General features: G+C 38.0%; 1 pseudogene; it reads right to left on the reverse strand.

The window, feature by feature from the left end:
* Positions 1 to 15,942: 15,942 nt before the first annotated feature.
* Positions 15,943 to 20,253, reverse strand: LOC114522426 (annotated as a pseudogene).
* Positions 20,254 to 20,714: the final 461 nt, after the last annotated feature.

The following is a 20,714-nucleotide window of genomic DNA, read 5'->3' on the forward strand; positions in this document are numbered from 1 at the left end:
AATAAAAATCATATGACTTCGAGTGTTTGTATCATTCATAGTCTATCGGTATCGGCTTCATTTTTATGCTGGTTTGAGCCCCGGGGTAAAATCTGTATTTTATACGATATAAACACAAGTGGGGCTATTTTGCAACATTAATTAAATCTGTCATTCGATACGGGTGTAGGGACACGTATGTGGAATGGAATAAATTTGGATCAATTGAAAATATTTGTATAGTATCGTAGCTCTCAAGTGCGCAGTCGGTAAAGTGAATAAATCATTATTTGAACCCATAATTTTTGGCGTCGCTTGTCTAACAAGTTAGCTGTCGCTCGTAAACATCAGAAGGAGTTCAAAACACCGTTTCACATTCACTAGATAATCGAGATTCCCGGGTTAAACTTGTTTCTTATGGGTTAAACTTGTTTCTTATGAGTATAAAAATATCTACAGTTTCTTCTTTTAGAACCCAGTACCTCAAATCCCTTCGGCAGATTTATGACTGCGAACACAGTCTTTGCTAATCTGATTGCTAAGTTCTATACCAAACATTTCCTTGAAGTTTGGTGTTAACATAATATTAACGCCTGACTCTGCTAATTTTGGCATTTTGTTTTGGTTAAAACTAAGCAACCTTGAGTGAGAGCTCGTACAAATCATGATCTTTAGACGATACTATTAAAGTGAGTTTAACTAATTAAAGTTAGGCTTTTTATAATTCGCACCTTTTACAGTTAAAATTCGAAGTAAATATGTATACACCGCCAGACTGCTATCTAAGGTAAACTTTATTTCCTATTTGCAACAGTGTTGCATGTTCGAATCATAAAAATTCCTTTCTGACGTTAATTACGAGATGTGATTTCCCTTCCCTGCGGCGAGGTTAAGCCGAACCGCGTTGAAAAGCAACAACATCAGTATCAAATTTTAATCAGGACTGGTTTGAAAGAGGAATAGGTGTTCCCATGTTTCGATCGAAACAACGAAAGTCACCTAAAGTCTGCAATATAATATCACAATATTAGTGTGTGAACATCTATCTTTGTTCGTGCTAAAAAACATTCGTCATATTCGAAACAACACTTCACCGATGATGGCTCTACAATGGCAATGCTAGTCATTTTCCAAATTTTGCTACTCGCCAAATTTACGAGAAAACTATATCGAATTGAAAACAACTGATTATCAAAACGGGTGCATTTATGCAATGTTTCAGCCCTGACTTGTGAGATTACACCATATAGTCTTACGCATTTGTAGGATATTTTATTGTCTTTCAGCTTGGCCTAAGATCTCTTTGTTAGGAAATTAGGACATGACCGCTAAACATGATCACGCATCATATGTTCTGAGTCTCTGTTAGTCCAAAGTTGTCCATTTTTGTGGATGTTTATATGGGGTTTGTTTTACTTCTATACTTCGTTTACCACGCAACGATACAAACAGATGTGACGGCGCATAACTGATAAGTTCATTCACTACAATTTACCTGTTGTGCTATTGTATCGGTCGTCGTATTAAGTCAATCAGTCATTGTATGAAGTCGCCTAACACAACGTGTTTTGTCTGTGGCGGAAAGGTGCAAAAATTGTTGCAAAAGTAATGAGAATCTTTGAAATAATACAATATAATTGCAAGAGCATGTCCACATTCCATTGTTCTGAATTGCAGCGCTGCCAAGTCGACACTCATTAAAGTTATTATAAACTTTAGCCAAGAAAAATCCCAGGCCACAGCAAATCTTTCATGCGCCTGACCCTAACAATAGTGTCAACAGATAATTGAATAAAAATCTTCGTCTAAGAAGATTAATAAAGCTTCCGTTGCATGTGATAGGTAAAGCTGCAAAAGTATTTGATTATTGACTAGTGTGGGGCATTTCACTATATTTGTTAAGTGTTTATAACCCATTTTTGTGTTATAATACGCAATGAATGTACCTAATGTGTTGTGTTAGCTATAGGAATGCTTAATGGTAAAGACATGTTTCGGAACAGTCCAATAATGCCACAAGTCAAATCCTAGTCAATACACAGTCTTGACATGATTTGTCTCTGCCTCAAAGGATTTAAGTTGACCAAAAAAGACTCGTCGGAATTTAGCGCCATCATCATAACAAACACGAATGGAAGCGCAATTTTGTATGATTGCCTAATATCTAGAATGCTATGGTATTTACCGTGAAACCTCGCTTTTACACAAGTTCACACTTACTCAGCATTATTAACCAGTGTCCTCCTCGCGTTTATCTTATCAACTAGAGCCAAAGTTCAAACGTTAAAAACAAAACATATTAGCTTGTTTTTATTCGTTCGGCAAATCTGTGCATATGACGTAGTTTGGTTCAATATAGAATATTTACGCCATCGAGGGAAATTGTTTTTCGTCAATAACACCTGAAATTGAAAGACGCAAATGCGTTGAAAATCCTTCGTGCTACGCTATCATATTCTCACATGCGGTCTGACACTGCTGCCAAGAACAAGGTGTTAACGCGTTCACAACGTTTGTTTCGTGAGAGAATATGAAGACTGCATGGGAAGAACTATAAAACCAGCGCTATTGAAAGGCAGTTGGACCTTATTTCTCGCGTCTTTTGTTTTACATAGACAGGCGTCTTTTGAATTTTTCAAAATTGCCCCTCTATATCTGGTGTAGTAATATTTAATTTTGCATAATTAAGAGTGAATGTCAAAGGAAGTTAAGTGTGCATGCAACCACACTATCCGTTTCTGCCCGGTAGAGTATTAAGGCACAAAAACAACAATTGCAGTGTGTACTTGATGTTGCCAGATAGCTTGTAAAAGACTTTTGTGTTTATTTAAGGGACGAAGCAATATTTATCCAGCAAAAACATTTACGATGATTTCGGGGTTTGATTTATTAAACAGACGGCCAGTGAGATGACGACGGATTACAGAACCAAATGACAGTCATATTTTAAACAATTTCAACCCACAGTTTGATGAACTCGCTTCGTCTTTGCGTGCTTCAACGATTTCTTTTCAAACTTCGAACCTTTTGTCACATTTGAGCCCGTAATTTTCATTCCACTTCAACCGAGCAATGCTGCATCTCTCTTTGTTTTCTTAAACAATTCTGATTAAAATCCATACCCCCAACTGATGCTTGTGTGTCAACAGGAATGTGGGTTTGCTTGCACAAAATTATGTTTGAATAAAATGTCTGTAATTGCACAAATTTTGACTTATGAAACAGGTAGTGTTTTCATTATACAAACGAATTATGTTGCAATTTTGAGACACGCGAACAAAATGGAACATTATTGAAATGTATCAATTTTGAAATGCTGTTCGTGACTCCTTCTCTTTGATCACTGATATATAAATAGTATTAATAGATACTCAAAGAATACATTACCAATGAAGTTTGTATCGATTCGGGCTCATCAACTCGAGTATGAAATAAGATTTGGAATTCATGGACGAAACAACGTCATGCATCCCACAAGTTTTGATGAAAGAGTAATTCAATTCCATCTTATTATCAGTATACCTGACTAACCTGAGGGCTGAGATGAATTAAGATTTCAACACAATTTCCTCTCCTAATAACTATGTATACTGTGTCTATGCCAAAATTTGGTTCATCATCTTTGAACCCAAAATTTTGATTAATGTATTGATAACTAAAGTCGAGGCCAAAATATTGCCAAGCAGTATCGAGATTTGTATCATTATAGTTTGGATAATTTCAAGTTCACGCTAAAATCATGATTTCCTGATGCAATGTCACTGCTATACGGAATTCAAATCAGCATACATTATTCTAAATTTGTTCAACCCACTTGATAGATACCAACCATTTCTAAATTGTAAAACTATTAAAACAAACTTTAAGACCTCTTCGAGACAAATAAGTAACCTGCACTCGGCCAGCTTCAATCAACAAGTTTATATAATCCCAGATGACAGGTATGCGCAAGTAACATTGGCGGTCGGCCTCGTTTTCGAACGATTAATCATACTTCCATTTAGGGAGGTGCAAGTCCTTGACGATCCTGAAGTGTTTGGCGCTCATTTGCGATATCACGTGATCATTACACTGGAAAATAAGCCTGGCGCAGCAAGGAGATACTTGTCATAATATACATAAAGATATGCAAAAACATTGTTTTTGCCAATGAGTCAGATTTCGTTTTGATCAAGCCGGCGTGACCTTAGCACACACATAATATTATCTCTCCGAAATAATCGAGCTCAAACAATGTCCTCAAAATCGACTTCATTTCTTTGGTGAAAACATTCATACAGATTTAAAGGTAGAATTCTCATTGACGTGTCTTTGGCTTAACAGTACTTGAGTCGTGTTTCTGAATAATTCCACTTAGAGTATGTTTGCGATCGTATACATGCATCGGTAATTATGATGTTTGGAATTGCTTAGTTAACCAGTTTTGTTCACAACAGAGGCACACATGTATATAAGTAACATATGCGGTATACAGCCATCACACGCCTGTAATAGGTGCCGTGCATTACCAATGAAAAATGGGAATCTATCGTTTTCACAAACGGAGGCAGGATGTTGGAAAGGAACTGTCTATAACAACAATGCCATAAAGCACTACTGTATTGTGTTTCTTAGTACAGTTTAAGGAGTTAAACCACCTGGGTATATTTGCGAAAACAAAACCTCAATAAAGACAATATGTATAATTTGTTAACTGATACATTGGGTTACACAGCAACCGTGATATATAGTTAAACATTAGACTTGTTTTACCATGAAATGAAAGAGCCACGGAAGACGCTAGATAAGTGCTGTTGGGTTATATAGTTAATCATTAGAGGTAATGTAAAACGTGTTTTACTATGAAATGAAAGAGCCACGGAAGATGCTAGATAAGTGCTGTTGGGGCTAATGGTAAAACCACATTCCACATCCTCTTAGGGACTTGAAAATTTGCCAATACGTGTGATAACTTTTGACTTAGCCCTTGACAGCTTCGGAGTGGATGTAGTCGAGCAATGATAGGTCAGTGTTTCAGTAGACCAGAACTAATGGGTTATGCAATGTGTGTTTATGTCAATACTGAAAGCCAAGTCATTCTGCATCATTACTATCTTCCCTAAATAAGGAACAGAGTTCAAGATTGGGAATGATTATAAAAGAATCATTAGCCTGGTTACCTCCCTAATTTTATTGTATGAAGTACTTAGGAAGCACGACGTCCTTTTTAAAGATCTTGTTCCTATAGATCTTAGGCCAACACCATCATTATTATTGCTGTTATTACTATCATAGATTTAAAATTTATTTCGTCCAGTTGTACCAAAAATATATAATTACGATAACTTGTTTATTTTTGTACTTCTCTTGTTTTAAACCCACCGGCGACTGTCCGAAAAAAAATTAGAAGTACGGCTAATATTGGTCGACTATAAATACTATGAAAAACGGGTTGCCAATTCTCCTCAGCCTATATTCGCTTTATGCCAGTGTTAATTTATATCACTCAATATCATTTCCTCTCATGTCAGGTCAAAAATTAAATTTCCAAATGACATATTCTATATGTTTTTTTCTTCTTTATTACCACCATATCGCATATTTTCGTTGAATGCCAACAGCACCATCGTTGACTCATAAACACGCAGTTCCTGTAGATAAACTCTTAGATTCTACAGTACAAATATAATCCAGTTACGATCACTGAAGGTTAGAAAGGTCAGCTTCACTATCCTTACTGCTTGCCAGAATATTTACTCGAATCGTCTGATTGACCAGCCCGGCTATGCAAGTACACCCACGCTTCCGACGTCTGTTTTAATTGTGGATATACAACTAGCAAACGTTCAGATCATTGGTAAATATTGCAGAGATGCTGTTGTAATATAAACTTTGTCATCTCTTCCGCTTTACCACATAATATTTGCCGAAATGTGGTAAAAAAATAGCTAAAGAGCTAAAAGCCAAGGTTACCGCCCTCGCTCTCGACAAAGATTCAGGGCTGAGATTTTCGTAAGTCACGTACAAATAATCACACCCCTGGATCTTAGTATAAATCATCGGGTACATTGGTACTGCGGGGTTGCCAAAAAGATCCGTGTACATTTGGTACTACAGGGTTGCCAAAAAGGCTCCGTAGGGATTTGATACTTGTTTGTACTCCTTAGACCACAACTGTACAGATATACTGCCCAGTGTACTATAGAAGTTAGAGACTTCTTTGCCCTGGAGTTTGTTAGGCTAATAGATATACGATCTATCGGATCTAATTGAGGAGTGTTCCATCACATCACTCCAGTTAGATCGGTTCCATCGCTCCAGTGCACCAGAATGGCATCGCTTTAGTAAGACAAATATAACCTACCAAGATGTCGAATTATAGATGGGGTAATCTGGCCCTAAATCTTATCAGTGTTAATTTTGGACGATAGAGTTGGTAACAAGGGTTTGCTCAAGGTTAGGATTTACGGCTGCGTGATCTTTAACATGGACTTAGTTATAAATTCTAATTCGATTTCCGAAGACATTTCCCCTCAGAAATCAGTTACGACGTTTGTTGTAATGAATTCACAAACATATACACAAAGCACTTGTCTGGCTATACTAACATATATATTTTATGCGCAGAACAGAAAATTCGGCGTGAATGTAAACTTATTGTCTATTCTATACCGTTGTAATAATTGAAGTCCACCATTTCAAACTCGGCACTAATTATTTAAAAAAATCAACCGCTAATGCAAAGCGTCAAGCTGAGCAAAATATCATTGAAACAGCGGGTGCTAAATATTTCGATTTGAAACATTACGGTGCAAAAAATAACCCACAGGAAGTTCCCAACACTAGCTTTATTTGTACACAAACGCTGAAATAAATAAACTCGGGTGGTGATGGAAAGCGGGTGTGAAGATAGGTTTTGGAACAACACCGCGATGTTCGTTCGTGCCACAAGACATGGCCGGATGGAGAGGTCGAAAATATCGCACGTTTTATTGAACGTTTGTTTTATTATAATTGCTACTGGTAATTGTCAGGAACGTCTCAAACATGCAGCCATCATAAATCGATATGTTATCGCCGTAGTTTAACCACAAATTACTGCAGTGCGCAAAGACTATGACGTCAATTCGTTGGCGAATGATTTTGACAGAGGCGTTTTGAGGCCGCTGTTCGGTTACCTCATTATTAAAGCCCTGTAGAATATATTCTATCGCGCGCGCGCGCCGTGACGTCGTCACACGCTGGCGTAGACGACGCGGACAATACGAATTCGATAAACAAGCCATGACGCCATTCTCGAGGAACACTACACGGACACTTATTAAATTCAGCTTAAATCGACTCGTTTGTCGCACCTGGGCCAGTCAATTTAGCTCCGAACCATTTTAGCATTGTGCGCCCCGTTTCAGCACTCTGTGGGACGCCAGAAAAGATTAGCCTGCATGTCGATTGACTAACACGACGCCCTATAGGGACCATTTTTAATACCCTGCTTGTAGTCTTTGATGTCACCGCAAGCGAACTCCAGACGCGTTACTTGGCCGAACGCGAAAGCTTCTTCCATTTTTCACGAATTTACGGCGCAAGCCAAGTTGCGAATTGTTGTTAAAAGCATTTAGCCATGTTGACGTTTGGTGGTCGCGCTAAAACGGGACGATAATTTTTAGCCTATTACGGTTAATCATTTCGTTATCTAATCTGTGATCGGATGAAAAATATGACAAAAGCCGACTGGCGACTGAGCGTCCCGCGTGGATCATTTGTTACTTGTTTGGTGCTGGGATGCTGATTTTTAATTTTGAAAACAAACACCATCGGAGGAGCGTAAAGACCAACGTGCGTAATTAGTCGAGCGCGTGGTGCGTGTGAGAAGGCCGTATAAATCTGGAGCGAAGCGGTCTTGACGAGCAACTACGAGGAATGTTATCTTGGTCCACGCGACTGATAACTAACCGGGTGAATTGTGGGTCGAGAGCTTTGCCAGATAAATAGTCGATGTGTTTTCGCACGGAGTGAGCACTAACATATCGTTTATGTTTTGCTTTCAACAATGTCATGCGCATACACACATGTATGATTGAAATCGCGTTAATACACGTAAAAAACCATTACCACACATCGATTTAAGCATTCTCCATTAAATGAACGCCTTGTTATGTTGAAAAATGTACTATGGAAGTACAAGTCAGAACATGTTTAACCGTGTTTTGTGACGATAATGATCAAAATTTCGAGGTCTTAAGATTACAGTGGTTGGTGACTTAGTGTCACGAAAGTGGTTCATGCAGTTCAAATTCTAGCCCATGCATATCTGATTCGCAGAGTTTTCGGTGCGAGAGTATTATTAATCATGCATGTAGTGCATATAATATATCATTGTCATTCCTTCGAAGGTCCTACTTCACAAATCTTAGACTTTTGCAACAGTGATCATTAGACAACCCTCTAAATTTCTGTAGTCTATGTGCACCTAGGCCAGCCATAGACAACCCGGCAGAAGCATGGAGCATATAGCTATTGGTGCACGTATAATCAATTTACAAGAATACGCCACGCGTTTTAGATTAAGTATACAGCTATTATAATCGTGAAATAGTGTGCTATATTTATTGCAAAATATACCACCCATGGTGTAGGTGCACATGCATGGAAACGAGTATTCTATTTCTCAAGAACACCGCAAACCATTCCGAATTGAAGTCCACACAAGACTAAAGGATAAAAACATAGTTTTTATATCCCATTTAGAAGATATATTTAACAAAATCTTTATATCCTATTTACGCATGCCTAGATATTTAGGCGAATAATGCGATGTCGGATTGCCTTCGCAAAGCAGAAGTATTTCATAGATAATATTTTAAGTCTAATTTAAACAGAAAGCATCCAGAAATGGCCAAGAATTCGATTTATCAATCACATCTCATATGCATTTTGTCTTCATCAACGGGTCAAATAAATTATGGCATGATTTATCCAGTCTTTGCTGTCAGATCGGTGGTTGTTGACAATTCTTGGAACATTACTTTACTCAGGATTAATGAACAAAGAGATTTTTGCCATAATAGATGAAGCTGGCCAATAGCGCTCAGTAATACGAGACAGCCCTCCAATCACTGTGGCTTACAAGTAAACATCAAGTAATTCATGTTTATCTTTCTTTTACCAATTGGCCTTACCTTCGTTGCTATGGGCCTGGTTTCTGGTTGTATAGTGAAAGATTTATGGTCAAGACCCGCTGTGAACAGTCCACATTCTATGGTATTTTAAAATGGAATGCATGCTTGTGAGTAAAACATGCAGTGAAACACAATATCCAGGGCTAGAGGTCAAGTCAGATGATTTTTTAACATCCAAAATATGACAAAAGGAATAATAAACAAGATCTCAAATGCTGTGTAAAATTCTAGTCTCGTATAATCCATGTGGGACTTGCAATAACTTGAATTGATAGCATTCTAGGTTAGTTATCGCTTCTATCGCCTCTCAGAATGTCTTAACTAAGAAATTCGTTATTCCTATTTAAATCACACGCTGAAAACAACATCTTAAAACAAGGAACAGAAAGTGCTTGTTTTTTTCCCACCTTGCCAAATAAGCAATTGTTTTTTTTCACTGGATCTAACCTATAACGAACATCGAAATCGCGTTCTCAGCAGAATTATCAGAGATGATCATGCCATCATGGGCGATGACTATGCAATAAATTGAAAGAAAAATATCCTTTTAGGTGAAAAATAATCGGTTTTTAGGCCCAACCACAGAAACCTTTGAAGATATGTGCATTCATGATTCGCATGTGCACAAGGAGAAGTACGTGATGTGAAATTAAACACGCGGCAAATATTCATGTACGACTCGGGTTTCAGGATTGTGCCAAAAAGTGTTTATTTTTCACACTATATTGTCCTAATACCTGTTCTTATCCCAGAGCTTAACTTGAAACTCAGTAAAACGGAAATCTGCGTATTTCCTACAACAAAATGCTCTTATATGCTATGGGAGAAAAGGCCAGCGAATCGCAGAATGTGCAAAGAATTTTCCGGGTTTCCTCAGCAGGGGATAAGTCCTCGCCAATCCATCAAGATACATCAATCAACTCTAATCCAGACACGAGCTGAGGGGTGTTGACATGTTGAAGCGAAAAAAAATTCAGTCGGCTTGACATTTCGCCAAAACAGCCAAAAATAGTAGGGAGTTACTCAAGGGATTACGCGTGCATTATTTCGCTGGGAAAAGAAATATTTTTCAATATCAGCGCATAATAAAGAGTAAGACTAGACGAGTGCATACCAATTTTACTGCATGTGCAGAGTTCAAGTCCATTTCACACGAGGCAATATGCATGTTTTACTGCATAACTGCATGGAAATTTCTTTGCAGTATGATTAAACCCGTGTTTTGCCTGTGTTGCACACTGACCATATGTTTCACCGCATTTGCATTATCCGCTCACCTCCCGGGGATGTTTTCAAAGATAAGAGAGGCTCATGGTATAAGTTTATACGCTTTGCACCGTAAAAACAGGACCAGTTAGAAAATTGGTCTCAAATTCATTTATCGGCCAATTGTTTTATTGGTTAAAACGACTAAAAACTTGGTTAAAACAACTGGAAACTTGATTAAAACCACCAAACATGGTTTTCCTCTACAAACCTTGAATGCTATTATTAAACTGCAAACTCTAACCGTGCAAAGAATGTAATGGTAGAGCACAAACGTCAAGTTTAGCGGTTGAATAGGCACATGCTTGGCGCGCTTAGGGATGAGCCTTTTGCAGTAGATCTATATCATATGAAAGAGGTTCGTGTATTTGATCAGTTTACAGGGAATAAAGGCGAATAATGTTCTAGTAAGCAATTGGACGCACGCCACAGTTTTATAAAATCAGGTATGCCTGCTATGTTGAAACTTTAAGTAAGAGGATCGGTAATCTTCAGGCTCTTGTTCGAAGAGCTAAAGAACGTATTTCAGCTTGTCAGCAATCCTGTGGATTAGTCGGGTGTGGGAGCCCGGAAAAACCCACGACCTTCAGACACTGCGCGAACCATCCAGGCACACTTGATGGACGATGCCACAGAAGTGACAAAACTGATTTCTAAAAGGATCATAGGTCATTTCAAAACAGGCGCATTCCTAGCTATAATCTGTATCAAATTTCCTTTCACATGTCGTTGATTATTCACCAGGAATTTCGATCTAATCGTTCACATATAGACGCCCACGCCTGCAATTAGATTTATCTGCAGGATTTATGGGTACGGTTTGTTTTTTCAAGGCCAAGGGGCAAGCTTCTGCGTGCGTCGGGATGAAATATCAATTGTTGGGCAATGTTTAAACGATTATCTGCAAGCTGTTGGCAGAGAAAACAAAGCTAGTTGTGTTCAGTACGAATACCTTTGAGCGTCGTAGATAAGAGAGATTGACTGGAAGGGTACATTTTTAATCATAACATTATCTCCAACACGCACAAGTGCTCCACTCATCGGGATTTTGTTTGTGCATCCGAACGATATAAACAAAATGGACACGATCTATAGTGCATGCTTAAAATTTCGAGTTGATTAGTGGCACTTGGAAGAAAATTAGGCTTTAATTATTGTTTATCTTCGTATCCGTCCATTCTCGAAATGACTTCACCTACAACTATTAGTTTTTTAAAAAAGGTATAATAACCACATGTAATGATTACTGCATATGGTCTAATCTTTCAACAATTGGAAGCGATCGATAGAACGGGCGTTAGAGTTTGATATGTTTTCAATTTTATCGCTCGGATCGACCGTTAGCATGGTTCGTTTTTTCACTGTTTATAATAGCGATCAAACTGTTTTACAGAAAACTTCTGTGCGACAGCCAAGGGATAACGCCTTTTAACGTATGTCTGAATGAGCTAACCAGAGTAGTGAGGTAGCATGGCAGGTGGCGATCTTGAGGCAAATGTGATGACATGCACTTTATTTTTATTTCAAGCATTAAGATTATAGCAACTAGCCAGTAATGTGAAGATTTCGAGATATATTGTAAAGGCTATATAAAGTACGCTGATTTTTCCAGTTATTTAGGAGTAGAGGGGACTTGGCTTAGCCTTCGTGCGGTGCTGAGTCAGCCTCTCTTAAAAGCAGCGCCTACGAGTGTCCGCATTTAGACTCTGTCATGTATTGTGATCGCTTAAAAATTACTGAAATGCTGCACTCGAAACAAATTTTCGCTGATAGCCATCACATCAAGTTTCGTTGCAGGAGGTGGATGAACCCGCGCGAATAACACAACGTCATAGGCGCCAACTCGTCTGAGCTGAATGCAAGACTCCCACATATGCCAATTATGAACACATAGCGTAGCCTTCCTACGCAAACCAAGTACCAAGCACGAAAAACAGTCTCACAAATTGTCTCACAAATAGCAACGATAATATCCAGTCATTAAAGTTTGCATATTATGCTAATGTTTGTTATGGCAGCGCAAGAATGATTATACATGTATGCATAATGACTAATGAAACGAATGATATTGGAATAACGTGTACGTGTGAGTGACAGGAGCCACGTAAGGCCCCAAGGCAAGGCTTGCAAAATCACCCCAAATCCCTCGACAAATCCGGTTGCATTTCTCGAGGGGCGAGGAATGTAAACAAGAAAACCAGTTATTTCAGGCGCTATAAAACACGTTGGCAAACATCGGTAAAGGGTGGGGTGTAAAGAAGGTATGGGCACATGATTGTGTGCACACAAGAGCTGTGGGGCATCACAGAGTACAAAGCCTCAAAAGACATGAGGGGCGCAAGGGATGTGGGGCTTTGTGTGGTATGAAACCTCAAGAAGCATTGGCCACAAACTACACAAAGGGTGTTAGGGGCTCGAGAGGTTGAAACAGAAGCAGCTAACGTAAATGACTGAGACGTGATCAGTGAGCACTCTGCCAAATCCTGTTCACCGTGAAGCTGTCTTAACAATAAATCTTAGCTCATTATGGACGCCTTGAAACTTCCCTGAATATCTCATTTGACCACACAGTTGTTTTTGTTACCCATATTTCAAGAGGTCGCGTGATAGACGAAGCCAAGTCAATATTCAACCTCGCAAACCATGGTACAACACTGTTACATTTTGAACTTGTGAAATTAATCATACAAGTACTGATAATTCAGCAATTAAAGGTCATAATTGGTAATTAATAACACTCGGGATAGTCATAAGTGCACTAAGAATGATTTATGTATCACAAAAAAATGAAAAACATCTATTTGAAAAACAATGGCCAGATTTTAGGAATCATCCCTCAGGACGAAGTTGGGCAAAGGGAGCAAATACCATCCAACAACTTCTAAGAGTCGGAAAACAGCAAAACATTTCAACATGTTCCCCACAAATGATACAAATCAGTAAAGTGCAGGTCAGATACACCAAGCAACATGCTTTTAAAAATTGTTCTGATGTTCCACGATAAATTGAAAAAATAGCTGGTTTTGTGATCTAACATATCAAATATCGCGGCGGTATATTCGTGATTTGTGAATTTGCTTGTTTATTTTACACCACTCTGTGGTTCTGGTAATGTGACCCAACTGTAATTATCACAACTAGCGGTTTCTAATAAAATGCTGCCGCGAAATTGAGACGGCAGCGACGATGAGCAACCAAAACAACTATCGTCCTCAATAGAATTCACAAATTATTTTCCAATTACTTTTTTATATTGCCCTATGGCAAGGGAACCTGCACATAAGCCGCATGGAAATTTCTAGTATAGAGCTACCACTAAAGCATATCCTTGCAATATCGTGAGAAGATTCATAATAAATTTCAAACAACGAATACACTACGAACAATATTAACCCAGCTGTTATTGACCACGTGTATCAAATTGCAAATGCTGAAACGGATTTCAAAAACTCATTTACAATTCTCACGAATTGAAAAAGATGTACGTTTGTAAATTGTACAGAGATTTTTCCTGACTTACATGAACCTTTAGTTTGTTTCTCTCGACTTGGACAATGTTTACTTTTAAAATTAGACCGTCAGTGAACTGGTTTTCAATGAACGCTTAAAAGTATACTTTACGTAGCTACAACTGCTAAAAAAAATCTGCGAATGTAATTGCATACCGATTTACAGTTGTTGCAAATCGTTAGTAACACGAATTCTCGCGTTGTACTATCAAACTTGTGCATCAATTCAATAATATTTTAGCAGGTGTTATCAACGAGCAGATCTTAAAACAAAAATTCTCTGTGGTCAAAGGTCTTTGTTTATCTGAGATAAAAGCGTCTATCAACGCATACGGGATATGACGCACATCGGGCTAATGGCTTCCAGACACCTACTTGACAGGACGAGAATACAATATTGGCTTTCGCACCATGAAACGCAGTAAACTGCTTGGGGAATAATTGATATCCGTTGTCAACCGTGCGTGTTTATGGCGAGAACGTAGTAAGTTGGTTCCCTATTTCTCGAATAGTCTCGACAATCTCTTGCGCGAATGGAAATCTCGTGCATGGGAAGCGCAAGTTTAAGACGGCCGCATAGCAGCAAGCGAAAATAGTTTTAGTTGTCCAGTACATTCTCAAGGGTCTTTCGTAAACATAATTAAATCGTTTGGCAAAAAAACGTGCAGGTCTGAAACACGAACAGTGTAGGAGGATCGCCGTTGTTCATAAAACGTTGAATTTTGCGCTGTCATGAAACTGGATGTCATCGATTTGCCGTTCCAATCGATGCTTATATTGCGGTTTCGTTAGTTCCGTGTTTGAATTTCGTTGGTAAATATAACGAGGGGCTATTCAATTCAAATTATGCCCAAACACAGACTTAATTATGTAATTTGTGTCGACAGGAAGGAACTATATTTTCATATCAAGGAACTCAATATAACGATAATTATTGAGCTATATGTCGCTGGAGAAAAGTTTGCCAAGGTTAATAATTTCAAACCTTTGAGCTTTACCTAATGGTCATTGCTCGTGTCGGAACAATCGTGTTATATAATCTAATACCTATATATACATAAATATATATATATATATATATATATATATATATATATATATATATATATATATACATAAATATATATATACACTTGCAGACTTGAGTAAGACTAAGGGGGTTAAAACGCGTGGGTGAATGTCCAGTTGAAGCCATGCAGATTTAAAAATCGATCTTTAAAGAAATAAGAAAATCTTGACATTATGTGAAGCATACTTTCAAAAGTTCTGTTATTAGTGTTATAATTGGATTAATGGTTCCAAGCCTTTTATTTTGTACGCTACAAACGCTAGCCTGCAACGCAGACTATATATTGGGGTATACAGGCTATACAAACGCAAGATTTTGATGAAATGTTTCATGACCAATCCATCAGCCGTTTTGAAGCAGCTATTGTAATAATAGACCAACGTAACTTGATGAAAGTACGCGGAACTATTGCGCGCATGAAAATTTCAGTCTGTTTCAAAGTCTTGTCGACATAAAATCTTTCCCAAGCTATGCTAACCATGCAAAGGGACTTATGCATGGTTTTTGTTCATAAGTCGAGAGATTATTAGAAGATTAGGACGAAGCTATTAAAAGATTGTTGCAAAATCAAATTTCCAAAACAACATTCCAATCTCTACCTTGGCATGTGATGGATTTAGTTTCTTTTATCAAGTTATTTTTCGCTTAATTCGGGAGGACTCTTGAAGTAATTACAGACTTATGGATGCTAGCTCACTTCAAGGCCACTACAGAGACAAATGAAAGCCATCAAAGGATTGGAATGACAATACCATATACATGTTTACGGAACTTCGGTTACTGCACGCATAGCGCATATTAGACCGCGGGGGTCTTCGGTGCTACTTGAAATCTTCAGCTATATTGGTTGTTCAATGCAACTAGACTCTACCATTGTCTATAATATTGTCTATAATATAGTGAAAAATCTTTGACTCTTGACTTGTGTATACAGGCGTGATGTGACATTCGGTATGTTATATTTATACTACAAAGGGATGGTAAATACTGGCCTAGGTAAATACACCATGGAGACCATTGCTGATATAGACACTATATATAGTCAATACAGCTACAAGCCTACATCCTGCATAAAAAAGTTGTTTATGAAATTTGTTATAATTATTGCGATCGTAATAGCTTGTCAGACTGAATTAAAAGATTTACATTACTCATTAGGCTTATTTGAATCTATACATTATGACATTTATAGACTATATGACGCATATCCATGCATATACCCTATCGATACAGTTTTCTGTTGTGTAGTGAGACGAATATTGCTACAAAGACACTATACACAGCTAGCTATACAATATAGACGAAATTGACAAATGCACATAAATAATATTAATAACAACAGAGGGCAAAAGCTATACAGAATTACAGCCAATTCCATTGGCATTGCCCTCCAAAACAACAGACCTTCAGAATTCTGCACGCCTAAAGAACATCAGGTTTTTGGTTATTCAGACTTGTAAACTTAGAAATTTTTGTTTATAGGAATACCTAAGATAACATATAAAAAATTCGCAACTGAAAGCATACGCGTTAATAGATCCATCATCATATATGCCAAATATGAACTATTGGCACAAAAAAACCAGACATATAAGACCTCAATATAAAGAGGCATACCAGGTAAATGTATTAAAGTGTATTCAGATTTTATGAGATACATACAGGCAGTACAGATTTTCAGTACGTGTGCCACTCGGGCCGTTCAGCGGATAGTGCAAAGCTGACTCTCCCCGTAAGAGTCGTCTGACTCACGCTCTGGCTCACGGCCTGGGCATGAGAATGTTTTGGAGACTGGAACGAAGTTTTATTCTGTCTTGATTTTCGTGATAAATTGGTCAACCAAAAGCAGAATTTAACTGAATTTGAGTGTTTTTAGTACAGATATGAACCAAATTAAACAGTGGGTTTTGTTTTTTTACCCCAAATACAAAATGGAATAAAACTTAAGCTGTTGCTATAAATTTGATACAATTTTTGGAAGCCATTGCCGTGTCCGCCGGCGCCAGCTTGTCTAACAATGGCTGAGTTTAAATTTTGGAAAGAACATGTTGCTTTCGGCGAAAGAAATGATAAATTTCAATTTAAACTACCCTTGGGTGGGTTTTTTTGGAGTTCTGACTGGGCCATAATTCACGGATATAATTGCGAAAGCAACGCGTGAAACGGGTGATAATTACATTTTTTGCGATCAGAAATGTTCAACTCGAAATGTTATCCAGCGAATTTTCAGTCGATTTTTAACAGACTGAGGTTATTTATTTCGGCAGTTCCGACCACAAGTATAAGGCCTGGTTCTCATATGTCACCGACAGTCGGTGCCATCGGTTATCACTGATGAATGAAGTGCTCTGCCTTTGTTTTTTTGAAAATACTTTCCTCGTCATCGGCCACAAACAATAGAGAGCTTTACTGCCTTTAACAGTGACTACGAGTACGAGTACAAGTACAAAAATTCGTCATTTTCGAGCCAAACTAGGTGCTTTTCTCTACGCCATCTGACGAAGCTTGGCGACTACGAGTTTTGGCTGATGGCATAAGCAAACGCGCGAGAATGAGGAATCTTGTCACTGCATCGCCGACGGTCGGCGACATATAAGAACCAGCTTTACTATAAATTATCTATGTCTATAATCACACAGAATTCACACAGAATTTTAACAGAGACCCGTTTCAGATGTCGAACTTTTTATGTGCCGAGACTAATGAGACACATTAAGCCCGTTTTAGAACTTTTCTTGTGCCGAATCGAATGCAAATGAACTCGATTAAACAAAGACTAACATTAGGTTCGGCAGATGAAAAGTTGGACGTCCAAACCGAGTCTTAATGAGCTAAATTTTAGTTCGTGTTCAAGTTTATTCACATACGTTTAGACTGACTTTATATGGCGACCCGATATGGCGATAAATACGTATTTTGTCAAATTACTCAGCGACAGCGCATTTTAACATATATCTACTGAGTACTGTGTGGTATAGTTTCATCAGATTGTATATCCGAAAAATTCACTCTTTCGATCTTGTGCAGGCTATCCATGTGTTTTACCAGTTGCCATGGTGAATCGAATACGTCACCGCACATAGTACAAACATGTCCAACAACACCACCAGTGGCTTTCGTCGGCTGCAATTCTTGACAAAGACAACATTTTAATTCTCCGCCTTCGCCGTGTCTATTTGCGAGATGGTATGAGATTTTTCTAAAAGTACTAAATCGTTGGTCGCACTGATCACAGGCATAGCATTTTCCGTTTTCCACCAAATATTTTTCGAGATCTTCTGACTGAGTTATCTCTTTGGCGCAAATACTGCAAAATAAATGCGTCTTTTTGTGCTTTTGAAGGTAGTTAGACAGCGTGAATGTCTTCCCGCAAAATTCACATCTAAAAGGCTGCTTGGAAATTGCATGAATTTTTCTATGCCGGTTGAAGCTTGCTGACTCTCTAAATCTTTTCTTGCAAACATCACATTCATAGGGTTTCTCACCAGTGTGTAATCTCATATGTTTATGCAAAGGACTAGATTGTGCAAACGTCTTATGGCAAATATCACATATGTACGGCTTGTCTCCTGTGTGTTTTCGTTTATGGATTGTCAAGGTATCCGCTCGTGAAAAGCACATCGCGCAAACATCACATTCGTGTCTTTTTTCCTGCGAATGAATTCTTTGGTGTCTTGTAAGAGAGCTGGCTATGGAAACCTTTTCTTGCAATCACCACACTCGTACTGTTTATCAGCCAAGTGTGATTTCTTATGTAAAGCCAGATTACTACTTGAATAAAACTTTTTTTTGCAAATATCACATTCATGAGGCCTTTCTTTCGTATGCGTTCTCTTGTGCATCGCCAGACCGTCAGATCTCGCGAACCGCTTGTAACAAAGATCACATTCATATGGCTTGCAACCTGTGTGCACTCTTAAATGTCTTTGCACGTTCGCTAACACGAGGAATTCCTTCTCGCACACGTGACATTTGTATGGTTTGTCCTGGTCGTGTTTTCGCCTATGCTCTGTTAAGGTGACAGATCTTTTAAACCTCTTGGGGAAAATATCGCAACGATTCGCTTTTGCATGAGTTTGTGTTTTGTGTCTGAACAAGCTGGTCAGCCTAGGAAATAGCTTTCCACAAACATCACATTCGTGAGCAATGCCTTCATTATGGGGCATTACTAAAAATGATCAACGACATGTCCTTAGTTTACCACCATAGAGCACCAACCTTCTTAAGGCTATCTCGTACATTCTAGAGTTAAAGAAAACTGCTGAACTTGTGCTGATGGCACTGTAGCCTGTTTGTGAATTAAGTTTTTCATTAGATTGTCATTGAATAGCATATATAAGAACAGGTAAACATAATGCTGTTTATATGTTCAACTGAATTTGTGTTCTGAATTAGCATATATAACATAATTACTGCATGTCTTTTTTTCAGATATTTTAAAATTAGGACAAGAAAAATAGAAATCCTACATAAACATGGACTTATTAATTTGACATTCACCCTCCTACTGTGATAATGAATTTTTATGTTTGTCTTACACCTGACTGACTTTAAAGATGTTTGCATGGTTACATGCTATATACACCTTCCAATGGTCAGTCCTGCAAAATATTATCAACAGTTGTAACAAAGCTTTAAAAAATTCTTTTTATTTCAAGGGGTGCATGGGTTGCAAAATTTGCCTCCTAGGGGGCAAAAATGAACACTCTTTGAGGAAAATTGTTTAAATAGGACCTACATTAGTGCGATCGGCATCGTCAGCAAAAGCAGGTAATTGAAACAAAGGTTGACTTTCAAAGTTGCCACTATAGGTTGGCATTGCAAGGTCAATAGAGGGCACATGGGAAAACATGTTAAAATTCTATGCGAAATATGCCACATCAAATCAGATAGCATTTCAAAAGTACAATATTATGCAGTTTTATATTATTCAAAGCCAGCAAAACAACACCAAACTCAAGCTGTTTGTCAATTAGACATGTGCACTTTACCAGCACTTTATCAGCATACCACCATCTTACTGGCTATGGTGCACTGAGAATGCTCATAATTGCAAGTAATTTCATAAGCTACCTACAAATATATATATGATAGCACATATATTAATCATTTAGCGATTCCTACATAAATCCCCATTAACAAATGGTCACCAGCTCATCATGACACTATGAACTCAAGCAAAGGTTGTTTATAATGTTCCTCATTTAGTTTTTTTTTCTTTCATCAAACATGCAAAGAATCACATATTAAAAACTGATATAAATTATAAACTAACTTACCGCCACAAGTTAAAACTTTCAGCGGTCTTTAGCGTTTAAAAGATACTTCTCCATGTAGGACGATGGTCTCAATATGCTTTCACAAAAACAAGAAAAGTAAATATAAACCAATACAATATAAAATCAGGTCAATTATGTAAAATATCAATATACGATTTCAAATTTTCAATACTCCATTCACGTGAAAACAGTGTTTCCACTTGCATTGCACTCCCAAAAAATATTTTCCCGAAACGGGCTAAACCAATGGGCAGCGTTTAGAGCAAGCGTGATGGCGGGAAAACACATCAGCTACATACACAGTGACAGTGTACATTCACTTTCAGCAATAGAAATCTTATTATTCCACGATACAGATGAAGCGTGCTTACATTGAACCATAACATGATTTCAGGCTAATAAAAATACGACCGAAATAAATCGAAATAAGATCGATTCATTTCGCAAAGTGATA

Source organism: Dendronephthya gigantea, unplaced genomic scaffold (assembly GCF_004324835.1).
Source record: "Dendronephthya gigantea isolate DGI-Jeju-01 unplaced genomic scaffold, DenGig_1.0 000022F, whole genome shotgun sequence".
In the NCBI taxonomy this organism is placed as follows: Eukaryota; Metazoa; Cnidaria; class Anthozoa; order Malacalcyonacea; family Nephtheidae; genus Dendronephthya; species Dendronephthya gigantea.